Raw genomic sequence first — 15,679 nt, 5'->3', positions numbered from 1 at the left:
CGGAGACGGTCTGCCGGGTCGGGCCGGGGTTATTTTGTATGGAAGTTTCTCTGTGCCATTAGAGTTTGAATACGAATTACTAATGTTGAATTTTTACAGCATCAAAATCAGAAAAAACAACAGTGTAAAAAACAAAAATCAATTTCTAAAAACAAAAATTCAACTTAAAAAATTCAGTGTAAAAAGAACCAGACTCAACATCCGGGTAAACAGGGAGAAGCAATCGATCCCCGTTTCAATTCATCCAACGGCAGCCAATCATTGGCTCTATCTGAACGAATTGGATTATTTTATGAATAATTATGATTACAATGAATTGAATTCCAATTGGCTTGAATTGGACTTTATGATCTAAGTGCCTTGAGATGACATTTGTTGTATTTGGCACTATATAAATAAAAATGAATTGAATTGAATCAGCCATGTCCACCAACGCAGTGAATTTACTTTATTTGCCATTTGTGTTAGTAAAATTGAGTAATAGATATTACTCTATTCGGTTTTTCAAATTCAAAGTCTGATTTTGATGCTGTAAAAATTCAATATTTAGAAATTCGTATTCAAACTCTGAAGGCACAGAAAAACTTCCATATCAGACTTGCAGATTTCTGTCACTGTTGGATTTCCTGAGCTGCAGCTCAAGCCTGCGTCGTTTGCATCCTTTCTTCAACACTTGCCCCAATCTCCTCTCCAGATATTGACTAATATCTATTACCCAAACACAAATGGCAAATAAAGTAAGCTCCCTCACCGAAGCAGCATCACCCGCGGTGGTGGACATGGCTGATCTGTCCAATGATTGGCTGCCGTTGGATGAATTGAAACGGGGATCGATTGCTTCTCCCTGTTTACCCGGATGTTGAGTCTGGTTCTTTTTACACTGAATTTTTTTTTTAGACATTGAATTTTTTTTACACTGTTGGTTTTTCAAGTTCAAAGTCTGATTTTGATGCTGTAAAAATTCAATATTAGTAATTCATATTCAAACTCTGATGGCACAGAAAGCCTTCCATACATTTGCAACTTTACGACATCCAAACGACAGACGCCCCTGACGGGCCTCTTCGTAAAACGTCCGTTGCTCTTTTTAGGTTGGGGGTTTCAGCACGATTGCTATCGCGGTTTTAAAGAATGCATGATTTAATATCCGACCGCAGAGCCTGTGGAGCTCCTCCAACTGAGGGCAGCAGAATTAGTCTTCCAATCTAAATCTTTTTGTGTAATTTACTCTGCATGTGTCTCTCTGGAGCGTCTGAATTCAGATCCGACTGTAAACCCGAGAGCTGTGAAGCCCACCTGACTGCATGCTCTGCGGCGCGGTGTCTCTGCAGGCTAATTGAAGTCAACCACAGGGCACGGCTAATGATCAGCCCACTGCGACCCTCCATGGCCTGTCATCTCTCCGTCTGCAGCCCTGCGTGGTATTTAGAGACATCCTGAGGCTCCAGAAAAAATGAGAGAAAATGAGACAAAGGCAAAAAGCAGGGTAGATGAAAAGAAAGAGGGACAAAGCCGAGGTGTTGGTGGTGTGGACGAATGACCCAGGTGATGAAATAACTATCACGCTGTGCAGGAAGTAGCCACATCCGGCTCTGCACACTTCCGCTCAGTGGCCATTATCTCTGCACCCCCCCCAGACTCAAGACTCAGTAACACAGAATCGATAGGAGCAGGAGGAGGGAGGACAGGAACTGTGGATGAGGTGGTAGGAAGGCTGGGGAGGAGGAAACAAGGAGAGAGGAAAGGGAAGCAGGAAAAGAACAAAGAACAGGATGGAGAGATGAACGTGAGATGAAAGGAAAGGAAACTTAATGAAATGTGAAATTAAATGAAAGAAGAGAAAAGAGGAAATAGGCGAATAGCAGGTAGGGGGAAAAAAGAGGAAAACAAAAAAATAGGGCTTGAAAAGAATGAAAAAATGTGAGTTCAGGAAGAAGAAGAAGAGAAAATGTGAGTTCAGGAAGAAGAAGAAGAGAAAATGTGAGTTCAGGAAGAAGAAGAAGAGAAAATGTGAGTTCAGGAAGAAGAAGAAGAGAAAATGTGAGTTCAGGAAGAAGAAGAAGAGAAAATGTGAGTTCAGGAAGAAGAAGAAGAGAAAATGTGAGTTCAGGAAGAAGAAAAGGAGAAAATGTGAGTTCAGGAAGAAGAAAAAGAAAAAATGTGAGTTCAGGAAGAAGAAGAAGAGAAAATGTGAGTTCAGGAAGAAGAAGAAGAGAAAATGTGAGTTCAGGAAGAAGAAAAGAGAAAATGTGAGTTCAGGAAGAAGAAAAAGAGAAAATGTGAGTTCAGGAAGAAGAAGAAGAGAAAATGTGAGTTCAGGAAGAAGAAGAAGAGAAAATGTGAGTTCAGGAAGAAATTCATACTGTGGATCATCATGATTTCTGCAATTAAATCACAAGGCAGAATCTGAAAAAGAAACTGAAGAATTAGAAATACTTCAAAACCCGGAAAAAGGCTCTGATCCGTGCAGCAAAGTCTGCAGATACAGACCAAACCGTTTCCCATTGTTTTATTCGACCAGCGCAGGTTTGCTTCCACGTTGAAGCCTCGTGTGTTCTCACAGCCGGTCATCCGGAGCTCGTTTCTGCCACATCTGCCCTGGTGGCATCTGGGTTTACGAGCCCGGCCTCGTGGTCTGGATATAACGAAGCTCCGCTTCTCAGACGAAACGTCCAGCTTTAAACTGCTGTTCACTGATGCTTTTTCGGCGCTTAAATAGTCCAAAAACAAACAGTGATTCGTGCCGTAAGAAGCAGATTTAGGAAACAGAAAGAAATCCAAAGTGAGCTCCGAGCGGCTGAGCGTGAACTCAAACCAAAAGAGAGAATTGATGGTGTTTGTTTGGGCAGCTGAGCGATAAATCTACCTGGAAACATCCGACACAGGATGCATGCACGGCATCAGCAGCACCTGTGGAGCATAAAGTGATGTGGCAGAAGATCCCTGCGGTAGATCCCAGCTGGGCCCGAGCCCATTCTTCTCTGTGGGAAAAATGCCCCTCCAAAAATAAGTAAGAAAAACAGCAAATAAAAGACGTTTTTGCTTGAAATAAGCAAAAAAATCTGCCAATGGAACTAGTGAAAATCGGCTTGTCAAGATTTCTTGAAATAAGATGTGATATTTGGGACTTTTGAGATAAAAGTGATCTTGAAATTAGCTTAAAAACCTCTTCAAATGTCAAAAAAAGCTTGTTTCATATGATATGTGACTCAACTTTTTCATTTAACAAGATATTCCAGATGTATTGTCTTCAAACAAGTCCCTATATCTGGCTGAAATAGAACTTGTTAGGCAGTTGTGTCTTATATTAAGTGTAATGAGATATTTTGACTAGAAATGAGACAAATATACTTGGTAAGACTTTGATTTTTTCCAGAGTTTAATCTGCATCTGCAACGCTTTCGACTTCATTCCATGAAGCGATGCACAGCCGCTGCACCGTGGCCTCATTACCAGCCTCGTCCATATGAAGTGGCCGTACGAATTAAAATAAACTCTTTGGCGCTGGAGAAGCTCTCTCTTTGCATGTCATTAACATTAAATCTCAACCTATTTGAATTCATCATCATGAGCAAATAGTTAATGATTAGATTAGCTTACCATACATGTAGAAAGAAATTATTCATGTGGGATATGATGTGAAATGATAAAAGGCTTTTTTTTTCCACCACCACCCCCCCACCCTCCGCTCCACTGTATAAGAATTAAATTTCACTAACAGGCCTTGACAACCTAATTGAACATTAGTCTAATACAGAACATTACCAGAGGAGAAATGAAAGCCTGCTGTCCTTGAACACTCACAGCTTCATTGTGAACCCTACTGTCTTCTATTCCTCTCTCCGGCTCTGAGTGAAAAGGCCTTCATCCCAAAGTGGAGAGCGTAATTTCTCCTGCTCTAATGACATCCAACTATTCAGCAGGCTGCCCGTAATTGTTGGACCAGAGCTGGGGGAATAATGGTGCCAAACTCTCACCCTGCGAGCTTTTCTTCTGCATGCGGCGACCCTCGTCCTCCAGAAAGATGGAGATAACTCCAGCCGGTGAGTTATGTGAACTATGGGGAGCCCATTATTTCTTAATATGCTTTTTTTTTTAATGTGAAAATTAGAAGAAGGCTCGACGTGGAGCTAATTCCTAATGTGTCATTCTGAGTGTGTGCGTGCGTCTTTACGGGTTTAACCAGGCAGCATGTCCCTGTGTGGCGATGGCCAATGTTCCTGGGCTAATACCTGTAACCCAGAGGCTCCCGCCGGATGCTAATGAGTACTGAGAAGGGCAAGAGGGAGGCAGCCGGGGTAAGGAGAGCAGCGCTGGGCTAATGAACTCATGGCTCGCCGTGCGCTGTCACTCTCCTGCTCAGCCCCGTGACCCGCACAATGCAGCCCCATTGTGGCCCCGCATTGTGCGTGCCGACCCAGGCGGCCGTCGCCCGGCCGAGAATCAATGGCTCCTGTAACCTAAACTCTGCGTTTCAGCTGTCATTCTGAGCCCCGTCGGCTCTGACAGCAGCAGCCAGGTTGTAGAGGGAGAAGCTGCAGAAAACGTCCAGAGTGGCGTCTGCTACGGAAGTTTCTCTGTGCCATCAGAGTTTGAATACGAATTTCTAATGTTGAATTTTTACAGCATCAAAAATCAGACTTTGAATTTGGAAAAACCAACAGTGGAAATAAAAAAAATCAATTTCTAAAAACAAAAATCAGTGGAAAACAATTCAACTTAAAAAAAATTTATGGAAAAAAATTCAGTGGAAAAAGAACCAGACATACCCTTTAATCAACATCCGTGTAAACAGGGAGAAGCAATCGATCCCCGTCTCAATTCATCCAACGGCAGCCAATCAGGTTCCGCTCCATTGGACAGATCAGCTCAATAGATATTAAATAATATCTATTACTCAATTTTACTAACACAAATGGCAAATAAAGTAAACTCACTCACCGAAGCACCATCACCCGCGTTGGTGGACATGGCTGATCTGTCCAATGGAGCGGAACCTGATTGGCTGCCGTTGGATGCATTTTTACACTGATTTTTGTTTTTAGAAATTGATTTTTGTTTTTTACACTGTTGCTTTTTCTGATTTTGATGCTGTAAAAATTCAATATTAGTAATTCGTATTCAAACTCTGTTGGCACAGAAAAACTTCCATAGTCTGTACAAGTTCCAGAGAAGACGAGTCAAGATTTAAATCCACAAATTATGAATGCTTTATGAATGTAAAGCTCCCGTTGATGCCCATCAACTCCTTATTTATTTATTTATTTTTGTTACAATACTTAACATGTGATAGTGCCGGGGGACAGAGAGAGAGCGAAAAAGGGAAAAAAAAACAGAAATATGAAGAGACAAAAACAATGAAAAATCAGACAACCAGCTGCTACACCTGTAAAAACAAAACTGAAGACAATCTACGGCTTTTGTGGGGAATCCAGCCTTAGAGCCACCAGGAGCACCTGACAAGCAGAGAACAAACAAACAAACAAACAAACAAACAAACAAAAAAGCACAAGCAGCAGCAATCACATAATACAACTGTGGATACAGATTACCTTTTTTAATCTAATCTTTAACAGTTCAACGATGCACAACTTGGACGTTGTGTTGGCTGAATGGCAGCAGCACGCAACTCATGAATTAAAAATACTGCAAATAAGCAGCTTCATACCCGCCTTCCGTGTTCCCCGAGCGCTTCATAGGGAGGAACGAAGGCGTTACGTTCCGGGTCATTTACCCTGAAAGCCTGCCTTTGAGTCCCCTGTGAGATGCTTTTTATTGGGGTTGAGGCTCAGACACCAAAACCACTTGGATAAAGGCTGGAAAGGATCGTGGTTTCAGCTCTTGGAATAACTGAGATACGTTTATACGACGTGTACGACACAGACTTGCTTTTGTTTTTCATCTACTGATGATGTCTGAGTAAAGTTTTCTGGACTCTGTGGCGGACAAACAGTCACATGTTACCTGTCCACATGTGGAGGATGCTGCTACACACCTGCTGAGTGGGAGAGTCAGAAATGAGCTGTGTTCGAAACCGCATACTACATACTGCATACTGCATACTGCATACTACATACTACATACTACATACTCCATACTACATACTTCCATACTACATACTTCCATACTACATACTACACACTACATACTACATACCACATACTGCATACTACATACTGCATACTGCATACTGCATACTACATACTACATACTCCATACTACATACTTCCATACTGCATAATACACAATACACAATACACAATACATACTACATAATACATAATACATAATACATACTTCCATACTACATAATACACAATACATAATACATAATAAATAATACATACCGCATACTACATACTGCATACTACATACTACATACTGCATACTACATACTACATACTGCATACTACATACTACATACTGCATACTAAATACTACATACTCATTAATCAGACAGTATGCAGAGCGTTTACCCACAATGCATTTCGCTCCTGCCCGAGCTGAAATCAGTCGGCCTGAAGCTGATTTCCCTTAAGCTCTAAACTCTGTAAACTTTAGCAACATTTGAAACATTATCAGGAGAGAAAGTAGTCGTTTAGATCCCCAACGTGTTGAAAACCTGACAAAATACCGGCTGTTTACAATTTTGTTCCCACGAATTCGGCGCTACTAAAGCTAGCCGCAGTGAGCAACGCACTTCTGGTTATTTTCACAAAATAAAATACCCGTTGCCTTTTATCATAGGGAAAGCCATTACCATACAATTGGTGCTTTTGTTTTGAAAACAGGAAGTGAACCTACCCTCGTTGTAGCTAGCTTGAAACTGCCGTTTTGACAGGAAATGACGATCGGCGACGTCACGTTACGTTGCATCTTGGGTAGTTTGAGTATGAGTAGTAACCTCATGATGCATGATGAGTCCTTTTCCTGAACACTTAAAGTTTTTGTCATTTTTCCACTCAGCTGGTTTCCACGGGTTTCTTGTAGTGTTGCACCGATACCATTTTTTGGCCCCGATACCGATACCGATACCTGGCTGTGCAGTATCGGCCGATACCGATACCATACCGATACCACTCTGTTTGAAAAAAAAAAAAAAATGTATATATATATATATATATATATATATATATATATATATATATAAACAATTTATTTATTTTTTTTCAAACAGAGTGGTATCGGTATATATATATATATATATATGAAGAGCTGCATACTACTTGGATGTAAAATGTTAAATCTTTATTAGTTTACAAGTTCATAAAACACACGGGGTGGGGGGCTCCGATCTAATGGAGAGAGAGAAGGATTGGGAACGCAGGCTTCCTTGGTTGCGACACACACGACAGACTAACCCTTAACACAGCACACGGAATGAAAACCCACTACAAGTCAGGCTAGCTTCACTAGCTTTAAGGCACGCTTTAAACACAGCACACAGAGTCAACACACCACAAAACACGCGGCTAACCTGCAGCATATGGCGCCCGTTTAACCACAGACCCGTCACTGCTCCCCACGCAACCCCACCAATCAATACCACATAACAATAGGCCGACCTATACATAAACACTAAAACACGAAGTTAAAAGGAGAGGAATACTTAACTCGCCCACTTGGCGAGACCCTCCCCCGGGGTCTGAGCTTGTGCCACCGTCCAACTCCCCGGGGCTTTGCTGGACGGCGAAGACGGTAACTGGCTGTCGGCTGGTAGTGCGCTGTCAGGACCGCACAGGGAGTGATGGCGGTCCAGCACTCTCTATCGTGGACCCTGTTTTGACTACAGGAAGCACCCAGCCTCCCCTCCTCACACTCGCGCTGCAAACTCCCCCTGGCTAGCTGTCTTCGTCGCCGGCAGCTCTAGATGACTGCGAACGGCACCCTCCCCAGCTGACAGAGTGCCGTGTCGCCAGACGTCTTGCTCCTCACACATAGAAAAAGCTGCCCCGGCATTGGTTAAGAGCGGCTATTGGCCCGCTCTCATTGGTCTGGAGCAGGCCAATAGCGATAGCTGCACAGTGATTACAACACAGTGTAGCGAGTGTCGTGAGAGGTTCAAGTGTCATTCAAGTATCGGAAATGGTATCGGCGCCCTATTTGTTGGTACTCGCCGATACCGATACCGCCATTTTAGTGCCGATCAGGGCCCCGCCCGATACTGGTATCGGTATCGATGCAACACTAGTTTCTTGTATGTAAAGATAACTGGATGCACACCAGGGTGTAAGAACCTTTTTTTATCAGCAGATTCTCCTCGTTACCGCAGTCTCGTTTGCCCATGAGTGAAATAGCACAACCGTGAAATTCCAGTTCCTTGTTCAGAGTTTGAGACGGAAGTGAAGCTTTTCCTGGTCGTTGGTTGTGTGTTTCTGCAGCTAAAGTGTTCGAGGCGACTTTACATCTGGTCCCATTTAACTAAAATCACACCTGATGTGAACACAAGACATGCGGCAGCTAGCTTAAAGGCTGGCGATGCTCACAGTGTTAGCGCCGGTCATGTTGACATCATTAGAAATGCTGAGAAATGACCCGATCCCTTTAACATTCCTGTCAGACAGTGAACCGCCTCTTGGTTAAGCAGTCTTTGGTTTAGATTGGATGGGACTCATTTTTATTGCTTCTTCTTGTTTTAACTTCCTTCTTTGGGCCTTTTTTTGTTCCTTTATTCCTCTTTTTTAAGCAGTTTAAGGAGTACAAATCTGAGCCGATCGTCACCACATGATTGTGACAGTAACCTGATGACATCATCACAGTATCTGATGTCAGTAAAATATTTCAGAATCAGACGCTTTCAATCCTTTTTTTTTTTAAATTGGCATTTAAAATTGGTAATTGGCTTTTATTGGCAATCCTTTCCTTTCCCTTCTGTCTTCCCTCCTTTCCTTTCCTTCTTTGCTCTTTCCTTTCCTTTCCTTCCCTCATTTCCTTTCCTTGTCTCCTTTCCTTTCTCTCTACCTCCCTGTCCTTTCATCTCGTCTTTCCCTCTTCCCTGTTTCTTCCCTTCCCTCCTTTCCTTTCATTTCCTTTAACTATAACCCTTTACTTTTCCTTACCTTTCATTATTTCCCTTCTTTGCTCTTTCATTTCCTTTCCTTCTTTGCTCTTTCCTTTCCTGTCCTTTCCTTCCCTTCTTTCCTTTCCTTTCCTCTCCTTTCCTCTCCTTTCCTTCCCTTCTTTCCTTTCCTTCCCTCCTTTCCCGTACTTTCATCTCATCTTTCCCTCTTTCCTGTTTCTTCGCTTCCTTCTGTTCGTTTTTTTTTTTGCTGCTGATGAACACAAATAAAAAGTCCATCGTCGTGGCTTTGAGCTTCTTTTTCTGGAATTTGTTGAGCGTAAATAAAAGATAAAGCAATCGAGATGTGAAAATCATTTACCGGTGGAAGTTAAGTTGCTTTATTTTTTCAGCCTTAAAGCCCGTGAAAAAAAACAAAAAAACATTTTTTTATTATGCAGACCAGAGAAAAATCCATTTATCCTCTTCTGGGACTTTTTTTTCAGACATCAATCATGCATGTCAGGAGTAAAATAAGAATTTCTTCCTTAAGTCCTGGAGAAAAAGATATGAAGTCTTCCTCCTGCTGTAGTAATATAAGGATTTTTAAATATAAGAGCTCCACAGCCCCAGGGCCTGCTCCTTAATGGGCTTCAGACTGAGGTTTGATTGGATCCTGCAGTGCCTCATCCCCGATGGAGAGCTGAAAGGCTCCCTGAGAGCAGCGATATGAATAGAGAGGGACTGAAGCCAGTGTTGGGCTCCCTAAAGAGGCGCGTTTGTGTGTTCCTTTCAGGTCTTAAGAGCTCTTATCCCTGAGCAGTAAAACATGGACCCTGCCGCTCATTTCATCCACTTCCAAATGTCAGCGTGTCACAGACCTTTGTTAAGATCAGCGCGTGCGTGCGTGCGTGCGTGCGTGCGTGCGTGCGTGCGCGCGTGCGTGCGTGACATGATGATGAAACAAAGCGGGACGGAACCGCTGGCCTGAGCAAGATGGCCGTCATTAAACAGGAAGTCGTCCTGAAAATTAAAGAGCAGAAATTCATGAGCTGTGAAAGAGCTCGGAGCGACCTGAGACTAATGGCGGCCCATCAGTGTGAGCGCCGCGCAGAGTCTGGGGGTGAGACCCCCGCCATGAGAGGTGGGAGAGGCTGAGGTGTGAGCAGGACGGAGCACAGAGCGCCATCATCACTCTTTTACCGCAGACCGGGGAGCTTTGTGTGGCCCCAGCAAACTCTTATCTTTACTCAACCTTCTTGTTTCCCTTGGCTGTTATCACCTGTTTTCTGTCCCTTCATCTCCTTTCTTTGCTTCCTTTTTTCTTTTCCTTTATCATCTCTCATGTTTGCTTTCCATTTACCCTTTAATGACCTTTTGTTTATTTTTCTCTTTCTGCATTCTTTTATCTGTTTTCTCTTAATTAATTTATTTTACTTTCTTTTCTTTATCCTCACCTCCCCCTTTTCCTCACCGTTTCATCTTCTTTACTTTCCCCTTTTTCGTTTCTTCTTTCTTTTCCAGTGATTTTATGCTGTTTCCCTTCCTTCTTCCCTTCTTTCCTTTCCTTTCCTTTCCTTTCCTTTCCTTTCCCTTTCTTCCTTCCCTCCTTTCCTTTCCTTTCCCTTCCCTTCTTTCCTTTCCTTCCTTCCTTCCTTTCCTTTCCCTTCCTTTCCTTTCCTTTCCTTTCCTTCCTTCCTTCCCTCCTTTCCTCCCCCTCTACCTTCCCTCCTTTCCTTTCCTTTCCTTTCCTTTCCTTCCCTCCTTTCCTTTCCTTTCCTTTCCTTTCCCTCTTCCCTTCTTTCCTTTCCTTTCCTTTCCTTTCCTTTCCTTTCCTTCCCTCCTTTCCTTTCCTTTCCTTTCCTTTCCTTTCCTTCCCTCCTTTCCTTTCCTTTCCTTTCCTTTCCTTTCCCTTCCCTCTTCCCTCCTTTCCTTTCCCTCTACCTTCCCTCCTTTCCTTTCCTTTCCTTTCCTTTCCTTCCCTTCCTTCCTTCCTTCCCTCCTTTCCTTTCCTTTCCTTCCTTCCTTCCTTCCCTCCTTTCCTTTCCTTTCCTTCCTTCCTTCCTTCCCTCCTTTCCTTTCCCTCTACCTTCCCATCCTTTCGTCTCATCTTTCCTGTTTCTTTGCTTCCTTCTGTTCGTTTTTCTTTTCTCATGTTCTTTCCTTTCCTCTCGGCTCTCTCTCCCTCCTTCCCTGCTTACTTGACCTTACCTTTCTCCCCCCCCCCCCCCCCCCCCCTTCCTCTTTATCCTGCACAGATCCAGCTTTATTGGCAGAGCTTTATGGAACCAATACGAGGAGATTAAACCGGTGTCCTTTCCCTCTGCTGTTATTAAAGCAGCCGCTCCGCCACATCTGCCTGAGTCCTGCGTGCACAGCAGCGGAGCGGCGTCCGCACTGAAGTGTCCGCGGGTGGGCTCGTCTTCATGTGTGCGGCTGCATATGCGCCGTGGTAATCGCTGCATTATTATCTTATCAGCTCGCAGGCTTCTAAATGAAGTCATCAGGGTTGCTTCATCTCTCCGGCGGTACGGTATGTTGCTCCCTCGTGCTGCTGTTTGCATCAACACATGCAGATCCTGAGTGCCTTCATGTCCCTGATGTTTACACCACGTGTGACGCCTGAATAAAGAAACTGTGATTCATGTAATGAATGCGGTGAAATAAAGTGCAAACACGTTTAGGTTTGTCATGCTGGTTGTAGGCATGAATAACTTCCCCTCCTCGCATGTTTGATCCTTTTTTTTTTACGTGTTGGGAGTTTAGGCTTCATGATAATCCGCAGATAAAACCTTGCAGCAGTGGGTCACGTTGTGGAAGACTAGTGATTTTGTTGTTGTAAATTCATGTTTTGGACAACAAGTCACAGTCTTCCTCAGTGTTTCACACCTGAACGTCTGTTTTTCCCACTTTGTATACGTCTGTTACAGCATCTATAACTCTCGCTGTACGATTATAATCAGCCCCCTGGATTTTTACAGCTCCCTCAAATCACTGTTTTTACATTTAACTCACGTTTACCGCTGATAACATCTTAATAATGCCTCCTCTGATCAGTAGGGCACCGAAAACAACCTTCTACTCTGCAAGAAATACCAAGGAAGAAGAATATGGCTTTGCATCTAATTGGACCAAAGCAGTTATGTGTTCACCGCTGAAATGTTAATGGACAGAAGAGTTTAAAGACGAATGTTTTTCTGTCCCATTACACAGTCATCACAGGAATCTGCAGGAGGTGGTTGGGCTGGATGAAGGGTGTAGAAAAGCCACAGCTCTCACACTTTTTAGCGCAAACATCTGGATCAGAATTCAGCCAACAAAAAAGTCTTGAATATAATCATCTGTGCTAAACAAGCCTTTAAAACATCTTTAGCAGCTTTATTTTCACGCAAAGAGTCTCAACGTGTGACAGCAGAAAGGCCGAGCAGAGATGTGGTGACAACAAGTCAGTAACATGCGGCGAAAACAAACATTTTTATGATAAAACACATGATTACCATCGTGTTAGTCTGCCTAAAACTGGCCTTAAATACATTTAATCATGTCAGTCCGACTGAAATCAGACTAACACACTCAGATAAGGAGGCTAGCATACTGGGCCCTGACCCAGACACCACAGAAGAAGAACCCGGAAACAGCACAGAGCTGCAGCCGTCCAACTCACAGCTCAACATGCTGCTGACACGCTCAGCTACATTATCACTCAGATGTTTTGCTCTGTGATGTAACAGATCCATCAGAGGAAGCTCGGTACCAAAATGCTGTGAAAGAATCAGCACGGCTCAGTCCAATGAAATGGCTGTGCATGCAAACTGCATGATGAGAGAGGGATGCTAGGTTAGCGTTAGCGTCAAGGTTGCATCTCCTACAACTCTAATAATCCAGAAGGTTATGCAGAATCTTTATGTTTACGCTTTTAGCTTTTATCCAAATGAGTTTATATAGCGTTACAGCTAGCGTCAAAGCTAACAATAAGCTACACAGAAGGAAAACCACAAGTCAGACTCTGTCAGAGGCCAGAGTGCAGTAACTGTAGAATCTCATACTGTAGATTTGTATATACCTAATGTTTATTCACTATTTTTATTTTATTTTATTCTATTTGCTTGTTTTCACTTTAATTGTTTACATATCTTTTACTGTATGCTGCTGCAACACAACAATTTCCCAAATTGGGATGAATAAAGTACTTATCTATCTATATCTATCTATCTATCTATAGAAATATTTACTGCTTGTGCATTTGCAGCTTCCAAAAATGATCTTTTTCCACCCTCAAAGTCACTTTAAGAGTAACAAACTGCCTCTGTTGCTGGAGCCGAACATCACATTATTGGTTTGATGTTTTAAAGTTTTAAAATGAAGATGTTTATAAATGCTCTAAGTTCTGGTTCCGGTTGGGTGAAAGAAAATGTCAGTGTTTCAGATCCACTCTGGGACGACTGGGCATCACAGTGTCACATAATTGTTCCTACTTTCTTTTTGTGGTGTTTACAGAAATGTGGACAATGCGGAGCAGTGGGATTATACTTTCTCCCTGTTTAGCGTGAGGGAAACTTTCCTTAAAGTCCAGCGAGAGAAAGCGAAGAAACCTGCCATGGAACAACAGTAGTTATCAGAGCCCAGATGTGTTTTCTCTACAGCTGCTGCTGAATGAAATTGTAGATAAATTTTCTAGCAGAAATGTAAAAAAAAAAAAAGTACTCCATTGCTTGAGGGTTTAATTAACGTTTCTGCACTGTGTAGCTCAGTTCCAATTATGTTATCTTCAAAACATATTCGCTGCCGCAATTTACTTTTAATTTCCAAGTTTGCTCGGCTTTCTTGATTTAATTCGTCCGAACCTAATTCCTTCCGAAGGTAAGAGCTGTTTCCTTCTCTGTTTTTTTGTTGTTTAAAAAACTGCTAAAAATACGAGACAAACTGTGGATGCCACTTGTTTACGATGTGTGCTGTGTACGTTTTTCACCTGTACCTGAAATAAAGCGAGAGCCTGCAGCCCGTTGGTGTGAGCTGATTAATGTGCATATTCCACCCCGTCGTACACCTCAGCCAGACTCCAACTGTGGCAATCAATTCAATCAGCAGTGCTTATGAAGCCATTACAATCTAGCTGAGAGCAGGCGGGGGCTGCATCCTTCCACTGGCCTCAGAGTAATTACTCTTTAGTCAGAAGGGAGGGATGGAGGGATGGAGGGATGGATGGATGGGCAGACTAATAAAACACATCCCTAATGACTTGCATGTGGCTATGAATATGCATTACAGCGTCTGGGCAATAAGAGTGGGTGTTGTGATATTTACAACCCCCATCCGCCCCCTCCCCTCCCCTTTGGGAACGCTAAAGCAGGTTGCCATGGCGACTGACGCGCGCCATAGCAACCCCGCTTCATGTTCCGACCCCAGTTCTGAAGGCCAGAGGTCTCGCGGCGTTGCGAGGGCGTCGGGGGCGTGATGTATATACGATGTGGCCGGGGACGCCGCGCTCACCTCCAGGGTAATCACGGGGAGGGGGGGGGGGGGGGGACACTGCTCTGACCTTTGACCTCGGGATGACCAGTGTGTGCCTCCGTGTCACTCGACTGGGAGTCGCAGAGCGTTCGCAGCTTGTTTTTAACCCCGCAGCATCCACTTCAGACCTTTAACATCCCCCCTCAGGCTGTTTATGAGCTATAAAGAGCAGCTTTTCTTCTGAGTGGAACTTTCTGCATCTCACACTTTCTTTAAATTTCAGTTTTCCTTTTTTAGCATTTTTCCCTTTCTTTTGATTTCCTGTTTTCTATCCTCTCTTTCATCCATTTCTTTTATTTTTCCTCATATTTTATTTTTGGTTCCATCTATAGCTCCATGTTGTGGAAAGATTTCATTCATGACTTCCTTCCTTTCTCTTTTATTTCCTTTCTTCTTCTATCACTTGTTTTCCTTCTTTTATCCCATATCCTTTGCTGCTCATCTTTTTATTTATATTTCCCCATCTTCCTTTGCCTTTTTCTCTCCTCCTTTGCTTTCACTTAATTCCACCCCACCCTCTTCCTTCCTCCCCACCGCTCTCTCTCTATTCTTTCATTCCAACCCGATCCCGCAGCAGAACCTGTAACAGCTGGGCCTCCGAGTTTTTAGCATTTGTCACAGCTTGAATATGTTGCAGTTACAGGTGTAGCTACGCGGTGACATTTACGTGCGACTTCCAGCTCTCGCCACTGCACTCGTTAGACTGTTAATTTGGAAGCTGGTTAGAAGGAAGAATTCTGTTCTCCACCGTTCTTTCACTACTTTTAGTTAAGGGTGACAAACAACAAGGCATTTCTAGGTTTATTGTCACAAAATTAGGGCTGGGCGAGTTAACTCGTTATTATTGCCTTAACGCATCGATTATTTAACGCCGATAAATATTTTATCGCGCCTTAAAGCATGTTTTATTTTATATTTTTTTCAAAAAAAAAATCGAAAAATTAAAAAAACAAATTTTTTGGGGCTTTTGTGCCTTTAAAGGGGCACTAGGTAGCATTTTCACCTAAAATTATAGCCTTCAGGAGTTTACCAAAGGTTAAACAAGTCAATGGTAAGCGAATGAAGCCTGTCTCGCTCCCAACAGGGGTCTGTATGCTGAAAATCCCATATGTAACTTCGGCAGGAGCGACCCGCTTCTGAAGTGTCGTGATGCGCGAGAAGAGTCGTTTG

At 43.1% G+C, this 15,679-nt stretch overlaps 1 long non-coding RNA gene across 2 annotated transcripts in view; it reads left to right on the top strand.

Moving 5' to 3' along the window:
• The window catches only part of LOC142384462 (uncharacterized), a 37,562-nt gene extending 23,566 nt beyond the window's left edge, over positions 1–13,996 (top strand). The window contains exons 3-4 of one of the 2 annotated variants that reach the window (XR_012770059.1): positions 3,921–4,043; positions 13,496–13,996. This is a non-coding gene — a long non-coding RNA (uncharacterized LOC142384462). The remainder of the gene's footprint in view (positions 1–3,920; positions 4,044–13,495) is intronic. The other variant, XR_012770060.1, reaches the window with a different exon arrangement.
• Positions 13,997–15,679: the final 1,683 nt, after the last annotated feature.

The sequence above is a fragment of the Odontesthes bonariensis genome, chromosome 7, assembly GCF_027942865.1.
Source record: "Odontesthes bonariensis isolate fOdoBon6 chromosome 7, fOdoBon6.hap1, whole genome shotgun sequence".
Classification (NCBI taxonomy): domain Eukaryota; kingdom Metazoa; phylum Chordata; class Actinopteri; order Atheriniformes; family Atherinopsidae; genus Odontesthes; species Odontesthes bonariensis.
The sequence above is the reverse complement of the archived record's forward strand: the minus strand, read 5'-3'. Positions and strand labels throughout refer to the sequence as shown.